Source organism: Urocitellus parryii, chromosome 9 (assembly GCF_045843805.1).
Source record: "Urocitellus parryii isolate mUroPar1 chromosome 9, mUroPar1.hap1, whole genome shotgun sequence".
Taxonomy (NCBI): domain Eukaryota; kingdom Metazoa; phylum Chordata; class Mammalia; order Rodentia; family Sciuridae; genus Urocitellus; species Urocitellus parryii.
Genome location: NC_135539.1, coordinates 15,599,727 through 15,621,944, shown reverse-complemented (window position 1 = coordinate 15,621,944; position 22,218 = coordinate 15,599,727).

The following is a 22,218-nucleotide window of genomic DNA, read 5'->3' as shown; positions in this document are numbered from 1 at the left end:
GGGCCCTGACAGCGCTCACCTGAACAGGGACTGTCCTCCACTTAGGGGGGGTCCTTGCCAGGCTCCCGCGCCTTTCCCGGGGACATCTGCATCTGGCCGCTGGCCACGGTTGGCTTGTGCAGGTCTGGTCCTCTGCTTCATCCCAGCCCAGAGCCCCGATGGGGTCAGAGGACGACTTTGCTTCAAACACAGCATCGCCCCGTCTCTCCCTCGGCCCATCTTCTTCCCCCGCACCCCAACCCACGCGCTTCTCCAGGTGCTTGCCAGTCCCATTAGAGTCACCACAGGGAAAGGGATTCATTGATCGTTCACCATATGCATAGATATTTAATATCTACATTATTAAATGAATTGATTTGGTCACAGGGAAAACTTTTCATTTTAAAACATCCTTGAAACCCACTCTCCTTTTTTTTTTTTTTATCTACAGGATCTTCCACCAGGAGACACAAGTTCCCACACAAAGTGACCAATCACGTACTAGGGTATCTATTCCCCAGGTCACACTGGGAAAAGCCACTAAGGCGACTCCTCCATGGGTCCTTCGGTCTTCCCATAAATCCCCTTCCAGGGGCGCCTCACCCTGACCAGATGACAGGTCCATAACCCACTTGCCACCGGACCCGTGTTAAATGGCGTCTGGCCGGGCCTCGACTTGGAGATTTTAATCTGGTGTATGAAGCCAGCAGGGCCCAGTAATTCCCTGAATGCCTTTTTATTGACTTTGTAAATCAGACTTCCCCACATCAGGGACTGTGACCAGGAAAGAGGTGTTTGTCTGTGAAATTGGCTGGACACGGCCCATTGACCGGGATGATAACCAGTGATTTGTGGGGCCAGATAGACAGGCCACATGCACTAAGCAGATTAAAATATAACAAAACAAAAAGGTTCCATGACCAGGGATCCTGTCAGAGGGCAGCAGGATGTTTGTGAGAGAGGACAGAAAACAAACCAATTCCAAGTCTGGAAGGAAGCCCCAAACAGCCCTCTGCCTCCTCTTCAAAGAGGGAGGGTGCGAATCCCAAGCAGAGCTGAGCCAACAATTCCTGCAAGTCCTTTAGCAAAAGTCAGAGAGGGCGTGGCTCTCCCCATGTCTGGGCCTGATGCAGGTACCGCATACTTCTGCACGACTCTGCAGGGATCGCTCATAAAAGGCACAGTCATTATTGATCTCTTTCCCACTGAGGACGAAAATCTAATGACATCTAAATGGTACTCCCCATGTTCTGACTGCATCCTTGTTATTCTCACTCCTATCTGGTCACATTGGCCTGTTCTGCTGCTGCACCAATACCGTAGCACATTCTGGCCCCAGGGCCTTTGCACTTGCTATTCCTTGTGCCTGAAGTACTGGTCCCCAGGTGCCCCCAAATGGACTTTAGTTCCTTCACTTGGGTCTCATGTCGCTCCTCAAAGCAGACACACCCTCTTCAATCTCTCCATTCTCTCTTCTTTTTATTCATTGTATTGTTTTAACTGACATCATAGGATCTATTTGTATGCTTATTTATTTAAGCTCTGATCTTTCAGAGAACAAAATTTTTCTGTTTTGTTCATTATATCCCCAGTGCTGAGAACAACAAATGCTTAAATATTTGTTGAATGAATGAATTATGTATCCCAGCTCCGTTTCCTTTCCTTCATCTTCTTCTCAATGGCCTAATTCATTCATGTATTTGTTCAACAATTGTTTGTTGAGAACCTACGATAAGCCGGGCATCCTGTGGAATGCTGGTTCTTATCAGGATCATATGCTAATATGTATAAATTTCCACTGCCCTGCCAAGATTTAAGGTGCAACTTAGCAACAGTGTCAATACAGTAATGGAAAAGAATTGTGTGTCTTTCTGTTACCATAAACAGGAAGAAAAGTACCTTGCATATAATGAGGAGATAATTATCCTCGATTCCTTTATCTCCTTCTTGGGAGCTTGGCTTTACATCTTGGCCTGGTCATCCCTTTACCACTTCTGATTACAACCCTGGTCTCTCTGGAAGGCAAAGGGGGCCGGCTGCCATGACAGCTAGTACCTTGCAAATTAGCCAACGACTACATCCACACATCCCAGCATCCTTTGCAGGTTGACTACATCCACACATCCCAGCATCCTTTGCAGGTCATATAACATGTGACTATTTTTGCCCAATGGGGTGAGTTTAAGTGATGTGTCAATTCACTCACAGCAGCACTGTCCAACTGAAATACAATGTGAGCCACGTATATATTCTGGAATGTTCTAGTAGCCATGTTTTGTTTTTTTTTAAAGTCAAGAGAGAAACTGGAAATTCATCTCAGTCATGTATTTTATTTAATCAATATATCCAAAATGTTATTTCAATATGTCATTTATTTTTAAAAGTGTGAATCAGATAGTTGCCATTCTTTTCTTCCATGCCCAGTCTTCAAAATCCAGTGGCATCTCACCATTATAGCACAGCCCAATTAAGATGCTCGGTTTTCTTCAGAACTAGTTGATGTATATTTTCATTCATACGATTTACAGTTGAAAAAAAATGTATATATCTAGGATATTCCAACCTACTTGAAAGTTTTACAATAACTGAACAGAGTATCCCTTTAAAATTTAAATTGAAGATAATTAAAATTAAATTAAATACAAAACTCACTTCCTCAGTCTCATTAGCCAGGTTGCAGAAGCCCAGTAGCCATACATGTCCACCATATTGGATAACTCAGGTCCTAAAAGGAACCGGCGCACACAGCTCTGGGCTCTCCCTCTTCTGATTGGCTGGGAGATGGAAACAACTAGAAGAACTGGATTCAGAGATGGATGCTATGCGTTGGAGTTGGCAAAGTGTGGAAAAGAAAGAAACTTTCATTTTGTCTAAGCTTCTGTGTTTTCTGGTCCCCGTGTTGTAACTTAGTCTGTATCCTAACTGATACACCTTCCAACACTCCTGTTTCCCCTGATTTTTAAATCCACTAGAGACTTCCAATCCCTCCCACTCCTAGTCTTCCATCTCTAAAAACAATAATAATAACTACAGCACCATCATAACTGGACTTTCTCAAATTTTGCATTATTTGGAGCTTCACTTCGACCATGCCACGGTGGCTCTGCCTGTTATCCACTATCTCAGCAAATTTCTAATCTGGACTCCAGTCGGATCCCAGGATGGGTAGAGAACGCCTGGGTTTGGATTCTGACTTCACCACTGGGAAGGTTAATTTCGTCTGTCAACTTGACTGGGCCACAGGGCGCTGGAACATTTGGTCAAGTATTGTGATGGATATGTCTGTGAGGGTGTTTGGGATGAGATGAACATTTGAGCAGCTAAACTGAATCAAACAGTAACCATACCACCAGCCTTCCAGGGTCTTCAGCTTGCCAACTGCAGATCTGGGGATTCATCAGACTCCGTAACTGTGTGTTATGGTTTGGGGGTGAGGTGTCCCCCCAGAACTCACATGTGAGACCATGCAAAATGGTTCAAGAGGGGAAATGATTGGGTTGTGAGAGTCTTAACCCCATCAGCAAATTCATCCCCTGATGGGATGAACTGGGTGGTGGCTGAAGTGCTAGGGTGTGGCTGGAGGAGGTGGGAATTGGGGTGTGGCTTTGGGGTATAGATTTGTGTCTGGTGAGTGGAGACACCTCTCTTGCTGCTTCCTGATCAACATGTGAGCCGCTTCCCTCTGCCACACTCTTCTGCCGTGAGCCCTGAGGTGTGGAGTCTGCTCTCTATGGATTGAGACCACTGAAAGTGGGAGCCCCCCCCCAATAAACTTTTCCTCCCTTCTAGTTGTTCTGCTCAGATCCTTTAGCCATAGCAGCAAAATAGATGACTAAAATACCAGGTGAGCCAATTCCTCAGATCAAATGAACTAATTAAGGAATGAATATCCTATCAGTGCTGTGGGTCTGTCCTCTTGCTACCATGAACTGTGTGTACCGCGTCAGTTTCCTCGGCGATGAGACGGAGGAAAAAATAATCCTCCGTTAAGTGTTAGTTGGTGTTGTTGTTATAACACCAGGAACCGCTGAGCATTGCTCGGGGGTAAGAATAAACTGTGCAGGGAGAGACTTCAAGTTCAAGTTCAGGTTCAAGGCCTCCGGCTCTGCCTGGTCCCTCCGTATTCAGAGCAACACTCTGATATGCTGTTAGTCACCTCTCTCCTCTTCCCCTCAGCAGCTGATGTGCTGCACACCCACATCATCACCTCCTCTTGCCCCCGAAGTTAGCCCTGGTCCCCTTGGGTTAGACCCTGCCTTCCATTTCACAGAGAAAATCATGGCTGTCAGGCATGAGCTTGTTAATTAATTTTGTTTCATCTACTCTTGCTTTTGATCTTGTGCCCTCTCCCTCCTCAGGGACATTCTCTCCACATTAACTTTTCTCTCTTTCTTGGATTCCCAGCCTCTACCTCTCCAGCGGCTCCGTCTCCTTTCACCAGGAAGCACGCCCGGGGCCATTGGTCCTGCCTCTGGAGGGCCCCAGTCTGCTCCCTCGCCAACCACCGTCAAGCGGCTATAAACACTGGTCAGCTGCTGCCGCGTCCTTTCCTGACTAGTGCTCCCCCCAGATCGGCTCAGGAAGGGGAAGGAGCCAGGCGGATTGTGGAGGGAAGAACATGGCAGACCCAGGGATCGAGTGCATGGGCCCTGAGTGGGCTCCAAGGAATCAAGGAACACGCAGGGCAGTGTGGAGCAGAGCAAGCAGAGGCCAGCCTCAGAGGCAAGATGGAGGCACCAGAGGTGGCCCAGGGGCGGCAGGCAGCTGCTCTGACCCTGAGGGGCATGGGGAGCCATGGCAGGGTTTTGAGCAGAGAAGCAGCATGCTGGGATTTAAGTCTTAAATGGCTCCTTTGCAAGTGCAGAAACAGAGAGTCCCATCAGGAGGCAGTTACCCAGGCAAGAGGAGATGGGGCTTAGGCCAGAAATGGGAGGTAGAGTCCATCTTGAAGGCCAAGCCAAGAGGGTCTGCTTGTGATGTGCACGTGGACAGGAAAAGAGAAGTATATGGTAGCCGCATGCGGTAGCACGTGCCTGTAATCCCAGCTACCCAGGAGGCTGAGGCAGGAGGATCTCGAGTTCCAAGCCAGCCTCAGCACCTGAGCCAGGCCTGTCTCACAAATAAAGCATGAAGGGTGCACAGACCTTTGTCCTTTCTCCCGGTCAGCCACTCGTTTTATGACCATCTGCTCTCCTTCTCCAGGACTGCCACAGCCTCACTTTCATGGAAGCCCCAGAATTCAAAATTCTGGTCTGAATTTGTCCCTTAAGGCACAACGGTAATAACATCTAATCATCTAACCATAGCAGGAAGATAGGGGAGAGAAGTAGAGAGAGAAAAAAAATCAGTTAACTCCTTGTCCATCACAGCTATGATCCATAGACAATGCCACTGCTAATAAATCAAGAAACACGTGAGAGAAAACATCTGACCCTTGACCCTCTGAGTTTGTCATATTTCACTTAATATGTCTTCTCAAGTTCTATCCATTTTCCTGCAAATGACACAATTCCATTCTTCTTTAGGGTGGAGTAATATTCCATTGTGTATGCGTACCACATTTTCTCTATCCATTCATCCACTGATGGACCCCCGGGGCTGGCTTCATAGTTTGGCTGCTGTGAACTGTGGTGCCATAAACATGAGCATGCGTGTGTCACTGTAGTGAGATGACTTTCATTCTTCAGGATAACTACTGAGGAGTGGTATAGCTGGGTCCTATGGTGATTCCATGCCTGCTCTTTTGAGGACCCTCCGTACTGATTCCCATGGTGTTTGTACTGATTTACAGTCCCACCAACAGGGTAAAAGTGTTCCTTTTCCCCCACACCCTCTCCAGCACGTATTACTGTTGGTATTCTCAATGGCTGCCATTCTGGCTGGGATGAAATGAAAACTCAGTACCGTTTCGGTTTACATCTCCGTAATTGCTAACGATGTCGAGAGCACTTTTCACATATCTGTTGGCTATTTGTATTTTCTCAGGTCACGTAGGGATATGGAGGTAACATTAGAAGAAGAGTTTAAAAGTTAAAACTGGTCACCTCTGAGAAACAGGATTGAGAACAGGAATGAGAAGGACTGGATACTGGATATCGGTTTGCATGAAAAGCTATTTTGTGCCATTTTATTTGTTTTTCTTTCTTTCTTTTTTTTTTTACAATAAACACATTATTTTCATTAAGAAAAAAAATTTAAGAGACTCTTCCATTTTCCAATTCTTCCACAACAGGCTTGTTATATCCTGTGTTGAACCAGCGGTTACCTTTCTTTATTTGTTTGGGTTTTTTTTTTTTTTTAATTCCTTTCATTGACATTGTAATGTTGATCTTGCTATAAATTTTTTAAAGAGCTCACACAAAACAAAACGAAATGCTTTGGTTCCCAAATGACACTGCCTGTAAACGCCTTTCCAAGGCTGCTTCACCTTTTTGAATGAAAGAGCTTGGTGCTCCAGATCCAATGAGCCCTGTGCACCATTCGGGTTGCCTTGACGAGGTCACCACTGGCCTGTGCCTGCTGAGTGACGGCTGGCCCGTGAGCACCAGGATTGAGCTGATGGGCATCCTTGTTGGCAATGCGCAGGCCCCACCTGGTAAACTTCAGTGCTAAGCAAACCCAGCCTTGGATGGTGTTGCCTAAGTCCAGGGGCAGGTCTGCACAATCCGGACCTGGAATCGCATTCCTGTCACCTCCCCATTAGCTCCTTCCCCCCTGGACCTCACTCCTTGCAGGGTGCTGCCCCTCTGCCGCTGAGCAGAGACCCCTCTTCCCAGCTGCCACGGTCTGTGTCCCTCAAAAGTTCAGTTCCTCCCCAGATTCACCTGCTGATGGTACTTGCAGGTGAGGTCCTCCAGGGTCATGGGGGGAGATGACGTCATGAGGGTAGTTTTTCTAAGACAAAAGGGGCTCAGATTAGTGCCCTTCCTTTCTGTCGCCATGGAAATGGCCCAGCAAGAGGCTCATGGTCAGATGTGGAACTGCGTGTGGTGTGGCCAGGGTCTGCTTTCCTCCCCTCGGGCTTGCATTGCCCACAACCTCTGCACAGCGCCTGTGGCTTCACAGGCACTACTGCGCATGCGTAAGGCCTTAGGCGCAGGACGCTAAAGACACGGCTCAGTGGGTCAGGCAGCCCACTAAGCCAGGAGCCTGCTGTGTCATGGGGTGTTAATGGAAGATGTACCGCGTGCCCAGAGGATATATAAATAAGGATGACTCAACAAGGAAGCAGGGAGGGCTGGAAGGAAGTGGCATTTCAGCTGTGTAGGAGTTTGTGAGACAAGTGACTAAAGAAGGAGGAAGAGTGTTCCGGAAAAGTTCAGAAGTCCAGGATGGCTGGAGGCAGTGCTGCATGGCCGAGGGGTCACAGAGACCAGAGGGCAGGGGACATAGGCAGTCGGGGGTCAAATCCATGTAGGGAGTTTGGATTTTATTCTAAAGCAATAGGGAGTCATGGAGGGAGTTAAGCAGAGGAGGGAGCTGGTCAAAGCTGTGCTTTCTCATATTAGACTTTCTAGAGTTTTATTGTAATTACCTCATAAAAATTGTTAGAAAACAAACAAAAAAATCACAAACAGAAAAGTTGTTTGATTTGTTTTTTTATTATTTATTAGTTTTGGGGTTTTTTGATACCAAGGATTGAACTCAGAGGTACTTAACCACTGAGCCATACCCCCATCCCTTTTAATTTTTTTAATTTAGAAACAGGGTCTCACTAAGTTGCTTAGGGCCTTGCTAAGTCGCTAAGACTGGCCTCAAACTTGCAATCCTCCTGCCTCAACCTCCCAAGCTGCTGGGATTACAGGCATGTACCACCCCACGCCCAGGAAGCTGGAAGTTTCAGAGGTGTAAAATCTTACAGAATGCTTTGTAGATCTTTCTGACATCCCCGTGGGTACCATGTTTGTTACTCATTTTAATTACAAAGTAACACAGAGATATCATAACAGAGTTTGTGACAACATGCACTATAGTGGCTGTAACAGAAAACGCAGAAAGGAAGAATATTAAAACCATCTCTGGGCTCGCTGATGGGAGAGAGCTCCTGTCTTCTCCTGTGACAGATGTGCAGCCCTACAAACTACCTTAAACACCACATTGTTCCCTACGGAACCAATTTTGCAATCTACCTTTTTCCATTCACAAATATCATCATGATTTTCCATAGTATTAAACATGTTGTTCAAAGACTTTATAGTGGGAATATTTGCACTGAATTATATGGACTGTGATTTTTTGTTCCTTGAGCAATGATTCTTAACATTGAAGCCCTAGAAAAATAGAAAAGTACAAGACATAAAAAGTTACCAGCATCAGGTACACACTTGAGAGAATGCCCAGTGGTCTCTAGTTTTCTATGCATCAGTTTACTTCTGGGGGACAAAAAACAAAAAAAAAACAAAAACAAAAACAAAAAAAAAAAAAAAAACAACTTTTTTTTTGAAAGGGAAAGAAAAACACAGTTTCTTACACATAAACATGCTACCTCTCAGTTTATAACCTTCCTTTCATTTGGAGTAGATTCTGAACAGTCTCTATGTCTGGTAAATGTTTCTAAGTGTTACTGGAAGTCCCATTGAAGGTCCCCCCCACATTTATATTATTGAGGGTCAGACTTATCAAACCTCCTCTGTTATTTTTACTTCAGGAGCTCTTATTACTAAAAGTTCCTAGTTCTTCAATATTAAAAAATGTAGGGGAAAATGTTCCTTTGTTTTAAGTGGTGTCCCTAGTCTAAAACAGCCACTGTGTTCCTCGACTCTGCCTAATATTGAGGTTCTCAGCTGGTGAAACCTTACTAATGTCTCTCTCAGAAATCATTGATTTCTCTCTCCACTCTACACCCATTTAAGTTTGTGAGTTTCTCAAACCTCTATCTTTTATGCAGTGTACAAGTTAGTTTTCTCTATTTCTTTAGTTATCAATACTCAAAAAATTTTTTTTGTGAACACTCACCATGACTTAAACCACTGTGCCCCAGGAGGGTTGGTGTAAAAATCTTAAAGTCTCCACCTGCATGTGGCTGTTAGACTCCTGGAGGTACAGAGATGCACTGAACACAGAGTGTTATGCAGAGTACAGAGGAACAGTCTCTCAGCGTGGAATGCAGAGTGGATGGGGCCATCATGGACAGCATTCTTTTTACTCACTTGAGTCACACTAACTACTGAGACTTCTATTGCTCTTTCCCAAATCGTGTGCAGCTCTAACTGCCTCTCTTCAACCAACTGAACTTGCTTCAATCTTCATTGCCCTTGATTACCCACAGGAGTTAGCACTATTTTCTGAGTATATTTGTTATATGCTGATGATGGGGGTGCCAGTACCTTTTGTGACAACATTTCTCCTGAATCCCCATCCTGAACCCTTCAGCAGTATGGCTTGAATATGGTGTGTCCTCTCCAAAACCCCTGTTGAGGCTTGGTGCCGAGGTAACAGCATTGAGAGATGTGGGAATCTTTGAGATGTGATTAGATGTGATTAAGAGGGATTCATGCCTTTCTCCAAGGAGCAGGTGAATTCTCAAGTGAGGGGTTAGTTTCCTCAGGAGGAGTGAGCCCAGCCTCTGGTCCCTATCTTTCTCTTTTGCTGTGTTATGACACAGCACAAGTCCCTCATCAGAAGCTGAAAACCATCAGCCAAAATAAATATCTATGCTTTATAAATCACCCAGTCTCTGGGACTGTGTTATAGCAGCAGAAAATGAACTCAGGTGCCTCTCCATCTCCTTCATGAATTTATTTTCTCCTCCACCGCCAGCCTGTTCCTGTCTCCCATGTTCTGCCAGCAATCCAGTTACTCCAGGAACTTCAAGAAGTCACAGATGACTCACGAATCTCTACCTCCAAATCGCACTTTTCTCTCAATGTCCAAAAGCATCCTTTTAGACGCTTGCTGACATTTTATACAGAAAAAAAAGTTATTGTGAGTCTACTGCATGCCGATCACTGGAAACAGGACAAACGAGGCAACTGTTCTCTCAAGAAGTTCACGGTCAAGTGGAAAAGTCAAATCTGAATATCTTCAGATAAACTAAGCACACTTCCCAACATGTACCTCACTGTCCGTTCTTCAATCTAGGTCTCCAACAGGGTTTGTGTGATCCCACTGTACAACTCCAGGGGGGTGCCATTCACAGAGTCTATAAATATAAATTACAACCTCTACATTTGAACAGTAAACAACCTACACCACCTTACATGGCAGCTTCCACTGGACACCACGGGCAGATGAGGCTAGAACTGACTGCCCACCATGATAGCTCCCTGGGAGGTTTCCCGGGTGATCATTTTCTGCTGGGTTTGGAGAGTTGGAGGTGGATTAGGTTTCCACACTTTGTTCATAGAGTTCTTTAGGAGCAGAGTTTTCTGAAAAATACCTGTCTCTTCCCAATAAGAAAAGAGAAGCAAAGCTCAGAGCCTAGGGGACCCAATCTCTAATCTTCCCTCTTTCCTCATTAGGGTCCCCAGTGAATGTAAACCGCTGAGATGAAATAATCATCTCACTTCACAGTCAAAACCCCGGGCTGCAAATTGGTGAGCTGTAACCTTCGTGTCTTGTGGGGCCTTACATGTATTTTGAACTTAGCTGCAAACTAATTTCACATAAATATCCCTATCTTCAGCTTCTTGGAAAAAAAAAAAAAAAACTGGAACAAAAGGACAACTGGACTCATTCCCTTAGGGCAGCAGCCCCCAGGGCCAGGAGATCTGCTTTGGGGGTTCTTCTCACTCCACCCCTACCCAAGCCTCCCTGGCCTGGAAGCCCCCCACCTGCTACCGCCCTCACCTGTCAGTCACAGTAAAATTCTTTTCAAAGACGAGCTGCCAATTATCCTATTGATTGGCAAAGTCTATTCATTTACTGAATTTTCTAATGATCACAAATCTGGGCTCTACAATTAAAAACGAAAACCCACCACAGGACGGACTCCGAGCGCTATTTTTCTCATTGCAACACAAGCAACCAATTAGTCCCGAGGAAGCAGGGACCTTCTTCCTCTCTTCTCTCCAAAAAAATACGCCCCACGATGAATACATTCCCCAAAGTCATCTCTGATCTACCTTGAAAAAGGGCTCGGCCATCTCCCGGAGCCAGTGTAATGAACTGTGCCTCAAAAGTGGGACTGAGCTGCCCCGGGTCAGGCCACCTCAAATTAACCCTTTGTGACCTGACAGATGTGGATGAAAAAGAAAATAGTGTTCATAAGCGAACTCACCGACCAAGAGCACATCCAAGGTATTGCATTTTCATCCAAAAAAAAAAAAAATTGGCAGATGTTCAAAAATTAACCAGCAAGGGAACAGAACACTCCCTCTGTTGTCTAAAGCGACTTAGAAGTATGTTTCAAGATTTTATATATATATAAAATTTAACATTTATAATATTATATATTATTATTCATTATAACATATAATTATGTATCACATATATTATTATGTATTGTTTTTATGATATGTAATTACTTATTATTATATGTAAAAATTTTTTTGATACCCGGGATTGAAGCCAAGGGTGCTTAACTACTAAACCTCATCCCTATCCCTTTTTACATTTTATTTTGGACAGGGTCTTACTCAGTTGCTTAGGGCCTCCCTAAGTTGTTGAGGCTGACTTCAAACTTGTGATCCTCCTGCCTCAGCCTCCTGAGGGTCATTCATAATTCTTATGCACCAACTCAGCCTCTCTCTCTTCCATCTACCAGAGGCTAATAGAAGGCACAGATGGGGTGTAGCTGACATGATGGGTGCTTCTAGGACTTTCTGCTCAGGGCAGTGTAGACCGGATTAAAGGAGTTCTTTGAGATCTAGCACTTGGTTCAAGGCTACCCTTCTGTGAAAGGGGGCTTATTAGGGATGTGATGGAGAGAAGCTGATAGCACCACCCGGCCTCCAAGAGCCCACAGTCAGAGGGGCTTGGGCTCCAGGCAGAGGCGGGATGATGTTCTGCTTGGCCAAAGGCCCAGAGTAATGGGGCCAAGCAACCATGGATTGAAACTGTGGGCCAAAATAAACAGCCTTTCTTTATTTCAATTATTTTCCTCTGGTATTTTGTCACAGTCACACAAAGCTGACTAACACAGGAAGAAATAGCATATCAGCTTCAGACTTGTACCCTACAACACCAAAATAATGAAGTATCATTTAGGAAGCACTAAAGAGTCAAGATCAAGGGTTCTATATCCAGCCAGAATTCTCATTTGGGGAGAGCCACCAGACAAATTTTCTCAAACATGAAAAACCCACCCTGAATAAAGAAATAAGAGATCTTTAAGAGAAAAATGAAAGAGCCGTCATAGGTAAATACCCAAGAATGAGGAAACCGTGGCTAACTGAATCCAGTTAAATAAAATAAAGACAATAAGTCCAAAATATAGTTTTAGAATAGATACAAGATTCACGGTCCTCCCAAACATGTGTGTGTATGAGAAGTTTCAAGTGTGATGAAGTTGCCAGGCGTGGTGATACACACCTGTCATCCCCGTAGCTCTGGAGGCTGAGGCAGGAGGATGACAAGTTCAAGGCCAGCCTCAGCCACAGGAAGGTGCTCAGTAACTCAGACTCTGTCTCTAAATAAAATGCAAAATAGGGTTGGGGATATGGCTCAGAGGTCAAGTGCCCTGGAGTTCAATCCCTGGTACCCAAAAGAAATAAAAATGTAACAGACTGAGGAAGGGGAAAAGCCACGTAATGTGACTCCACAAAAAGAAGCACCCCAAAATTGTATTAATGAAGTCAGTTCTGATAGTTCAATTCAGGCATGAGAACCTTTTTGAAAACCATGAGGGTACCTACTAATAAAATTAAAATCAAGGTCCATAAGTCCCAAGTTTTTACAAAGGTAACAGAAATCAAAACCATGTAGTAATAAGGAAAAAAATAAAATTAAAAAAATGAAAATATAAAGGAAACATTAAAAATAAGATGGTAAATTTTTTTTTTAATTTTACAATATTTTTTAAAGTAAGGTCATCGGGAAGAAAATAGCTTGGTTGCAGTCATCACAAGACAGTCACCAGGGGGCTGGAGCTCGGCTGATGGCAGTTGGGATGCTCCAAAGCCATGTCCAGGGGCTATTTAAGAAAGAGCATTTGGTGACTGGGCCAGGAGGACAAGAGAGGGAAGCCATGCTGGATCCAGGTTCGTGGCCTGTGTGACCAGGTCAGTGGAGCCACCAGGGGGAAAAGAAGACCCAGAGAAGACAGTCCACCCTGCCAGGATGTCCACTGATGACCGTCATGGCAGAGAGTTTTCTCCCAGCGTGAAACTTTCCATGGATCACAAAAAGATTTATTTAGAATCACATGGTCCCCACCAGGAACTAAGAAGCCTCTCCGTCTCACTCCTAATGGAGAAATAACTAGAAACAGATGACCGACATCGGCAGTGGTGACTGTAGTTTTCTGTAAAAGAAAATGGCAGAGGCCCGGGGCGGGGGGCTGCGTGCTCAGTGCCCGAGCTTCTTTTAAGTTCTAGATCTGCCACTTATCAACAGTTGTGCCCTGGTCCCTTCCCAGATTCACCAACGACAATACCCAGGTCACTGTGTTGTCATGAGGATCCAGATGTGTAAGAGTTGGCTCAGCACATGACGTTCCACCAACATCACCTGTGGTCACGTGTGTCAAGGTCCAAACCCACTCTGCAGCCTCCGTGTGCCTCCGACCTCAACCTCCCCCAGGCTGTGAATCAGGCCCGATGCCCTGTTGAAACAAGCTCGCCTTATGGCCCACGCACTTGCCGAGAAGTCTGATTCAATGCCAAGAATTTATTAACGATGCCGTAGGAAGGCTTCGCCTCTCTCCAGTAGGATTCCAGAAGCTTCTGCAAAATACTACATACAATTGATTAAAAATGAGTTGTTCAAAAAGTTGTATTTGTGTGTGTGTGTGTTTTAATGTATTTCCCCCAAATGACTATACTTTGGGGGTTCAAAAATCCAACCCCAATAAGCCTCTCCTTCAAAATGACCTACGGGATGCTGTGGTCCACAGATGAGGACCGCTTACAGCTTCAAGACCTCACTCCCTCATCCGTAGAGTAAAGGTTCTGGTTAACTCCCGCTCTTTGTCCCCCACCCTGCAGTGTCCACAGGTCTGGGTGGGACGAGTCGATTCCCAGGTGCAGCCTGGGCTGGAAGTGCACCTGAGCCCCCTGCATTGGACATGACCACGGCCACCATCAAGCTCCCCGAGGGTTTTCCAAACTTGCATGATGAGGACAAGAAAGACAGAAGGAGAGACGGTTCCTCCACCTCTTGGACCCCAAGGGCCTGCTTCAACTGCAGCATCCAGAGACGGACAGTTCTTGAGTCGGAGCTGAGACCTGCTGCAGGGGTCTTGTGAGCAGGCTTCCAGGAGAGGCCCTGGGCACACAGGGAGCTCCAGCCGCACTCTGGGAGCACCTCACTCTGAGAGGAGCACGGAAAGCAGCTCTCCAGAGCTTCCTGCTCATCTCACGGGCATCTTTGGACATCTCTCCCACCAGGAGGTGTCCCCCAACCCAGCATTGTTCCATGTCCACCCATGTCCCATGCAGAGTGTTCCAAAACAGAACCAGCACATCGGAGCTCTGCAAAGCCTGTGTGAATTACCTACCCTTACTTCCCACTGCCAACATGACACCTGCCCCACACACAGACCATTTAATAATAAAGACGTATTATGTTCACTTTTCCAATATCACACGTTTTCCTTCTGATTAATGCTACCCATCAGGGCAGTCATGAGACCTCAGGCTCCTTCATGCCAGATCAACTCCCCCAGGCTACACAAGCTCTCGGGATTTCCTGTGAAGTATTATCTTGCAATCTATGCATGTTCTGATTCTCGTCCTCTTCCCAGGTTGAAATAAAACCATGGATTATTGTTTTCTTTCTTTCTTTTTTTTTTTTGTATTGATCATGGATTGTTTTTATTGGTTTTCTTTTTTTCTAGCTAAAATTCATCGAGCACTAACCCGGTGCCAGAAACGTGCACTTCGAACGGACCTAATCATCATGAGGAGAAATCAAAAGTGAGAAACTTGTATTCATTTGGACATTTGAAAGCTGGTGACACGGAGGCACAGAGAGGTTAAGTGATTTGTACAAGGTCGCACGGCTGGTTAAGAACAGAGCTGGATTCAAAACCGGTTTGGTCTTCTCCATCATCGCTATCCATACACTTTTGCCCTCCGGCCCTATCTGCTACTCCCCCTACTTCACCAAAGGCCCTCCTCTATCTTGTTCAGCAAAACACACATTGCGTCCCTTCTATGGTTAATTCTTAAGGCGCCCCAACATACTGGATTCTGCTGACACCTGATGGGTGGCAGCCAGGCATCCTTTAGCTTATGGAGATTTGTCTCTGCTCAGTTGGGAGGGTGGGGGGCTTCCCGGTAAGAATTCCTTTGATGCTGAACCGGATGCTCTTAATAACTTCCATAATATTGGGGGGAGCTTCAATCAAGGCTGGGCATGAGGTCTGGGTTGGAGACGTCTGTCGGGGGCTGAGCTGGGTGGGGCTGTGGGTGCAGATTCCCTGGGGATGCCTGCGTGCACAGTACCTGTCCCCTGCCCTTGATCTCGTGGATACTTCCCCCATGGACTCATCGCTCCACCGGAGGCCTTTCCGGTGACCCAGTGGCACCCTTGAAGTGACAAGCAGCTACCAGAAGTGCCGTGTTTGCCAAGCCACAGTGTGTCCATCTCCAAGACCCCTCCCTCGAGACGGGGAGCACCTCAGGCAGAGTGGACGCAGAGCTGTTTTTCTGACATGCTCCTGGCTCTTCCCGGGCATTGCCTGACAGGGGCCCAGAGTGGCATCTTTAACCGATGACTCAAGCGCTCCATTTCAATCTGTTCCAAGTTCTGCAGTGACAGTCCATTTTTTAAGCCTTGTCATCTTTCAGAGCCATGAAGTCACCTGGCCCAGTCGTCTGGCACCGAGACACAGCTACGGCTTCGCAAGGTTCAGCTGACAATCCATAAAAGGCCGCTCTCTCCACCACGTCACCCCCGCCCCCTCCCGCCCCCAGGACTTCACGTTAAAAAAGAAAAGAAAAAACAAACTGGTTCTGCCTCCCCAAACAAATAAGTAGGAAAGAGTGTCCCTTTGGGGCCGGGCATGGGGTACTGCCCAAAGAATCTGCAAAGACATCCAAGTTATTCTTCGGGTTTTGATTCAAGGGGGCAAAAGAGATGGAAATGTTTCGACATGTGGCCTCGAGGGTCCAGTCGCCCGGTTCTGAGGCCCAGCCCTGCCTCTTCCAAACAGCCGGGTCTCAGAATGTTACTTGGCTTCTGTGAGGGTCGGTTTTCTCATCTGTCACAGCAGAGGAGATGCCACCTCATCTAACAGCATCAATAGGACCTACCTCCATACCTTTTCAATTAAATGAGATGATGTATAGCGAGTGGGTGGCTCAGGGCAAGGACACCATCCACACGATGATTAGGGAAAAGAAGGGAATGAAATTAACTGTATGAAAACATGAGCAAAAATTGAAATCCTCAGCACCAAGGCACAGGAGTCCGGGGTAAGCATCTGGGATCCCGGACTGAGGGGTGGAGCACCTGGCCGCTGGGTTCCTGCAGGTATCTGGGAAGCATTTAGTGTCCCTTCTTGCCCGTTTTATAAGTGGAAAATAACAAGGTAGTGGGTTTCCTCCCTCTTTCCCAGCAAGGCAAGATCAAATCCTCACTGCCGCGTTGAGCGAGTTCTCTTGAGACAGGAATCACCTAAACAAAAGTTATTTTTTTTTAAACCTTTTTATCAGCGGTGAAGGTAAAAGACGTTCTTCGAAATTAATTACAGAGTTGGACTGGGTTCTGTGGCCTGGTTCCTCCTTGGCTGTATAAAAATGGAAGGAAGATTTCCCAGCAGGGCCAGAGAGAGGAATGTTTTCTCGAACAGAGGACCGCGGCCCATTTCTCATCCGACCTCCTTTGGGTGAGAGTCCCAGGTACTTCGAACAGAGGCTCCATTTAGGAAGCCTCAATGGGGGGGGGGGGGAATCATCATCGTATGTTCCTGCTCCTCCAAGACTGTCAAGTGTCATGCAGATATTAACTAATTAATTCCTCCTAAGTCAGCAGAGAAAATTGCTTCCCAAAGATTTCGGAGCGCTCTTGAAATGTAAATGAGAGCTCAACACAGACTGTCCCTCTCATGCGCAAAGCATACCAATGGCTACGGGGCACCTGGCACAAAAGCAGTCCAGGTGAGCCAGGCACAGGGGCACACCCCTGTGATCCCAGCGACTGGAGAGGCTGAGGCAGGAGGACTGCAAGTTCAAGGCTAACCTCAGCAACTTAGGGAGGCCCTGTCTCAAAATTTAAAATAGAGAAGGCTAGGGGTGTGGCTCAGTGGTTAAGCATCCCTGGGTTCAGTTTCCAGTTCCGGCAGAGAAAGAAAAGTCCACATGGACCTGGCTCCAGCTCGTTCTTCTCAGATGACTTTGGCACTCACCTAGGATTCTCCTCACTTACCTTTACGCATAACCAACCTCACTCTTCGGCTCTCAGCTCAGGTGTTATCCTCCCTGCCCTGACACCCCTCTCTTGAGCACACGATCCCCATCTCTGTTTTATTTTCAGTGGAACACTTATCATCAAGCCACACTGTCTTGGGTGTCTGTTTGTTGACTTGGTGTGTGGGTCAGCTCTCTGTTACTGTAATGAAATACCTAAGGTAATCAACTTAAAAAGAGGAAAGGTTTGCTCTGTCTCATGGTTTGAGAGATTCCAGTTCACAGTCAGTTGGCCTGTGGTAGGACATCATGACAGGGGGTCTTGATAGAGCAAAGCACTCCCCTCATGACCAGGACATGAAAGTGAGAGTGGAAGAGACTGGGCCCCCACAATCCCCTTCCAGGGCATGACCCTGAGGACTAACCCCCCCCCAGGCCCCACCTCTTAAAGGTTCCATCACCTCCCAATAGCACCAGGCTGAGGACCAAGCCTTTGACCCATGAGTCTTTGGGGAACATTCCAGACCCAAACTATAGCACTTGGTCATCATCCCAGCCAGAAAGTGAGAATCAGTTTTTTTTTTTTTTTTTTTTTTGCTCGGAAGCTGCCTGTCTGCTTTCTTGGCTTCACCCCCTGGAGCAGCCGGGAAGCCACCTGCTCTATTCTGCCATCTTGAAACCTCTTGAAAATGAGACTCTGTTCGTGGCTGCACCTGCAGCAACTTTTGCTGCTGGGGGCATATAATGAATGGATCCTCAATAATTTCTCAATGAGCAAATAAACGGAGGTAAAAGCCATTTGATTTATCATTCCAACACGCCCAAATTAACTGAGTAATAAGACGCCATGTTACGCGTAGAACATCCATCTCTAAGATGCCTAAAACTCTTAGAGGTGACCCCAGTGCTGAATCTGCCCCCAGCCCTTCTTCTTTGCCTTGAATAGACTCAGTGCTCTTACCGCAAGGCCATGCCCTCAGGGGACAAACCGCTGTCCCCAAAGACCTCATGGTCTCAACCTGGCTGCCTGTACTCAGCCAGTGGTAGCCCCCTGGGTAGCTGGGAGAGTTGGGTACAGGGAATGGTGGGCTTCTGGCTGCGCTCTGAAGGTCTCTTTCAACACCCTTGATGATGCAGGACCAAGGCTGAGAGCAGAAGGGACTCACCAAAGTCAAGTTCCCAGTAAACCAGGGTTAGACCCCAGGGTCCCATTTTCCTCCCGGGTCAAGGAGATTCCCCAGAACAGGAGATAGTCACTGCTCATGACTGCGTCCCGCACGGAGCCAGGTTCTGTACATAACTAACTTGCTAAATACCCCCAACACTCAGGCAGGGTGTGACTGTACCCACTTAAAAAAGAATCTGAGGGTCAGAGAGTTTAACTAGTTCCGGGCCACAAAATGGTGAGAAAAGTGACCATACTTAAATTCAAACCTGTTAGACTTCAGATACCCTTTCATGTCCATCCTCCCTCACACAATCTCCCTCTCTCACTATTTAGGATCACCTTAAATGTTCATGAAATAATTATCCTGATGTTCACACCAATGTCAAGGTAGTGGGTGCCGAGATTTCCCACAAAAGCTGGTCTATTCCGACAATGATATTTGCTTGCATTTTTATGTCTGCATGAGTACATTACACATAATACTGGAGTCCAATCCGACATAATCATACATGCATGGACCATAATCCGCTCCACTTCAGTCCCCAGGACTTCCAATAATAATATTTAAAAAAAAAAGATAAGTGATCAGTTTATTTCAGACTCTGTGGTCTATTATCTCAATTAACCCTCACCCTAGCTCTAGGAAGGGTCCAGACAGGCGGAACCAGGCTGCCTGGATTTAAACTGGGGCTCTTACAAGCTAGGTAAGTGTAGGTAGGTGACAGCATCTTTCTGAGCCTCGGCTTTCTCATGAGTAGAAGGAGGATAACAAGAGTAACTGACTCACGAGGGCATTGCAAGGGTTAGTTTAGCTACTACACTTGGGCGCTCAGAGCCACACCTGGCACCTGAGGAGCATGAATGAGGGTCTCTGTTATTACCCATCATCATCAAGCAGAGGCCCCTCTGGGAGACACAGGTGTCCGTGTGAATCACCTTGTGATGCTAATATGGCTCCTCCCTGCTCCCTGCCCGACTGAGTCCTCAGCTGCCCAAGCAGGAAACACCCACCATCTGCTCTTCCTCCTCCTCCTTCTCCTCCCCTCCATCCAGGGGTCTTCTGAAGCCACCCCTCTTCTGCAGCTCCATTGCCTTTGCCCAAGTTCCTATCCTTGGATGACAGAAAAATTCAAAGACCCCCCAAAGTTTAATCACAAGCGTCAGAGGATGGAGGAGAGGAGAGACCAAGCGCAGGTCAGTCAATGAAGTCACGGACCCAGAGCCGAAGATCATTTCCCATTCTTGAAGGTCTGTCAAGTCTTAACCCACAGCCCCCCCCCCCACAGGACCCCCAGGCGCCGTGGCACCCCGTGTACCTCCCCGACCAGCATGGAAGCATCCATTGCTTCTTAGGGCCTGCACTCCTGGCCCAGTGCTTTCCCACTCCACATACCTCCGCCCTTCTCATCCGAGGCCAGTGTAGGCTCAATCCACTAAACAACCTCTGACTTCCTAACTGGTCTCTCTGATGCCCTGGGTCCCTCCTGGACACAGCCGCATCCACAGTCTCCCTAGAAGACCAACGTCCTGCGTGTCAGGCTTGCTCACCACCCCGTCCTCGCCCTTCTCCTGTGAGCTGGGTCCCTGGGGCTTCGTGAGAGGTGACCTTTGACTAGTTGTGGCCCATGAGAAGCACCTGTTGGGACAGCTAGCATAGTCTCTCTGCCAGGGAGGCAGTGACATGTATTTTTAGCTGGACCTTGAGCAATCAATACGGCCCATCCATCTCCTCTTTCTATACCTTTCCAGAATCTTCACCTTTTATCCATTAAAAAAAAAAACAAAAAACAAAAAAAAACTCCAAACACCTTGGAATGTCCTTCAGGCCTATCAAAATCTGGGACCTGGTCACATTTGCTGACACAGCTCCCTCCAAACACATTTAGGGTCCCGCCACCCTGAGATTTGTTTCCTGAAACAAAAGTCAGTCCCAGCTCAGAGCCCCTGTGCCGTGTCCTCTGCCTGAAGTGCCCTTCCCCACGGGCACATTCGGTTCCCATGTCCAATCCCTCGACAGTGGCGCAATTGCTACTCGGTGGTCAGAGTGACCCTCTGAAGGTCCGATCCTATTTTCCCTCTATAAAGCTCCAAGACCTCCAAATAAGATCCAGACTCCTTGCCGTGACTTAGAAGACCCTGTGGGAGCTGACCTCTCCTCTTGCCCTGGCCCACTCTGCTCCGGCCACCCTGGCCTCCTTGCAGTCCCTGAAGAACTCAAACTTGGCTCCTCCTTAGGTTCCTCTGTCCCCAGGATTTTCCCAGGGCTCCTTCCTTTTTGACCAGATGCCCCTTCCTCACCTGCCTCACCCGCACCCTCTAGTCCAACGCTGCCCCTCTGACCTCTGACTTATGGGCTAGCACACCCTTTGAGACCAAGCCCAGGGTCAACCCAGTTTTTGCTTCTTCCTCAGAGCTTCCCCAGAACCCTATGTCACCGTCATGGTCATGGCTGAGACTCACGGAGCACTGTTGCACCCACCGTGCATGAGACCCTGGATGGGAGGCTTACATGCATGAGTCCATGGGATTCTCACAACAACTCTATGACCAGTACCATTATCGTCCCATTTCACACAAGGGAAACGGAGGCCGGAGGAAGCAAAGCACCCATGACCCATCGAGAAGGGGACCTGCAGACTCGCAAGACGGCGGACATCCTGAGACAGGAGAGAGGTCCTGGCACCTCCTTGGGTCAATTATTTGCCGAGGACCAGTGGCATGTATACCCTGGGCTCAGCCCTAGGGATAGAGTAGCAAAAGAGGCAGGAAGCCCTCTGCTCACACAGCACTTCAGGAAGGGCGTAGACAGGAAGCCCTGGCTACCCACACTCTTGATCGCATTGGAGTAGCTAGGAAGGTGGAGTTCAAGGTGCCGAGAGAGTCCATTACGTGGGCGCAGAAGACCATCCCAAGGAAGAGTCCTGGATGTCAAGAGGAAAGAAATGGCTTCCCAAGCACAGAATCTCTCCATGCAGAGGCCCTGGGTGGAAAGGAACTGGGTGCTTGGAAGGGGATCGGCATGTCCCCAAAAGCTGGGGACAGGGGTGGAGGCGGGGAGAAGGCTGGAGGGAGGAGTCCTGTGTGTTCACAGGCACATCAATAACTCAGGCTGCGTCTTGGCCGCAGCCTCAGCAGGTGGAGCCCAGGGGCCCTGCAGAATGGTCTGTGGTCCTTACTGAAGGAAGGACCAGTTGAAAGACGATGAAGCGGTTTTGTGTGTTTGGCTGCCGGTAGCTGCACTTACCTCCCCGCATTTCCAAGGCAGAAATATTTAAAATAGAAAAGGATAGTTGTGCTTCGACCTTGGTAAAGAAAAAAAAAATCCCACCAGGAAGAAACTGGATTTAAAAGAAGGGAGGGGTCTTTGGGCACGGGGAAGGGTCTCGGGACTGGTGTTTGCACAATCCTTGTTAAAACTCTAGGAAAGACTCACATGAATGGATAGCGATGGATGTTTGTTATCTTAACTTTTTTTTTTTTCCTTAATCTGAACTCAAGATCTGGATGTGAATTCTTAGCGGCAGAAGTCTATGGTTGGGAGGAATATTTTATTTAATGATTTGGTGTTTGAAACAGGTCATGAGATTTAGTGGAAGAGTTGTTTTTAAGTAGATAATTGCC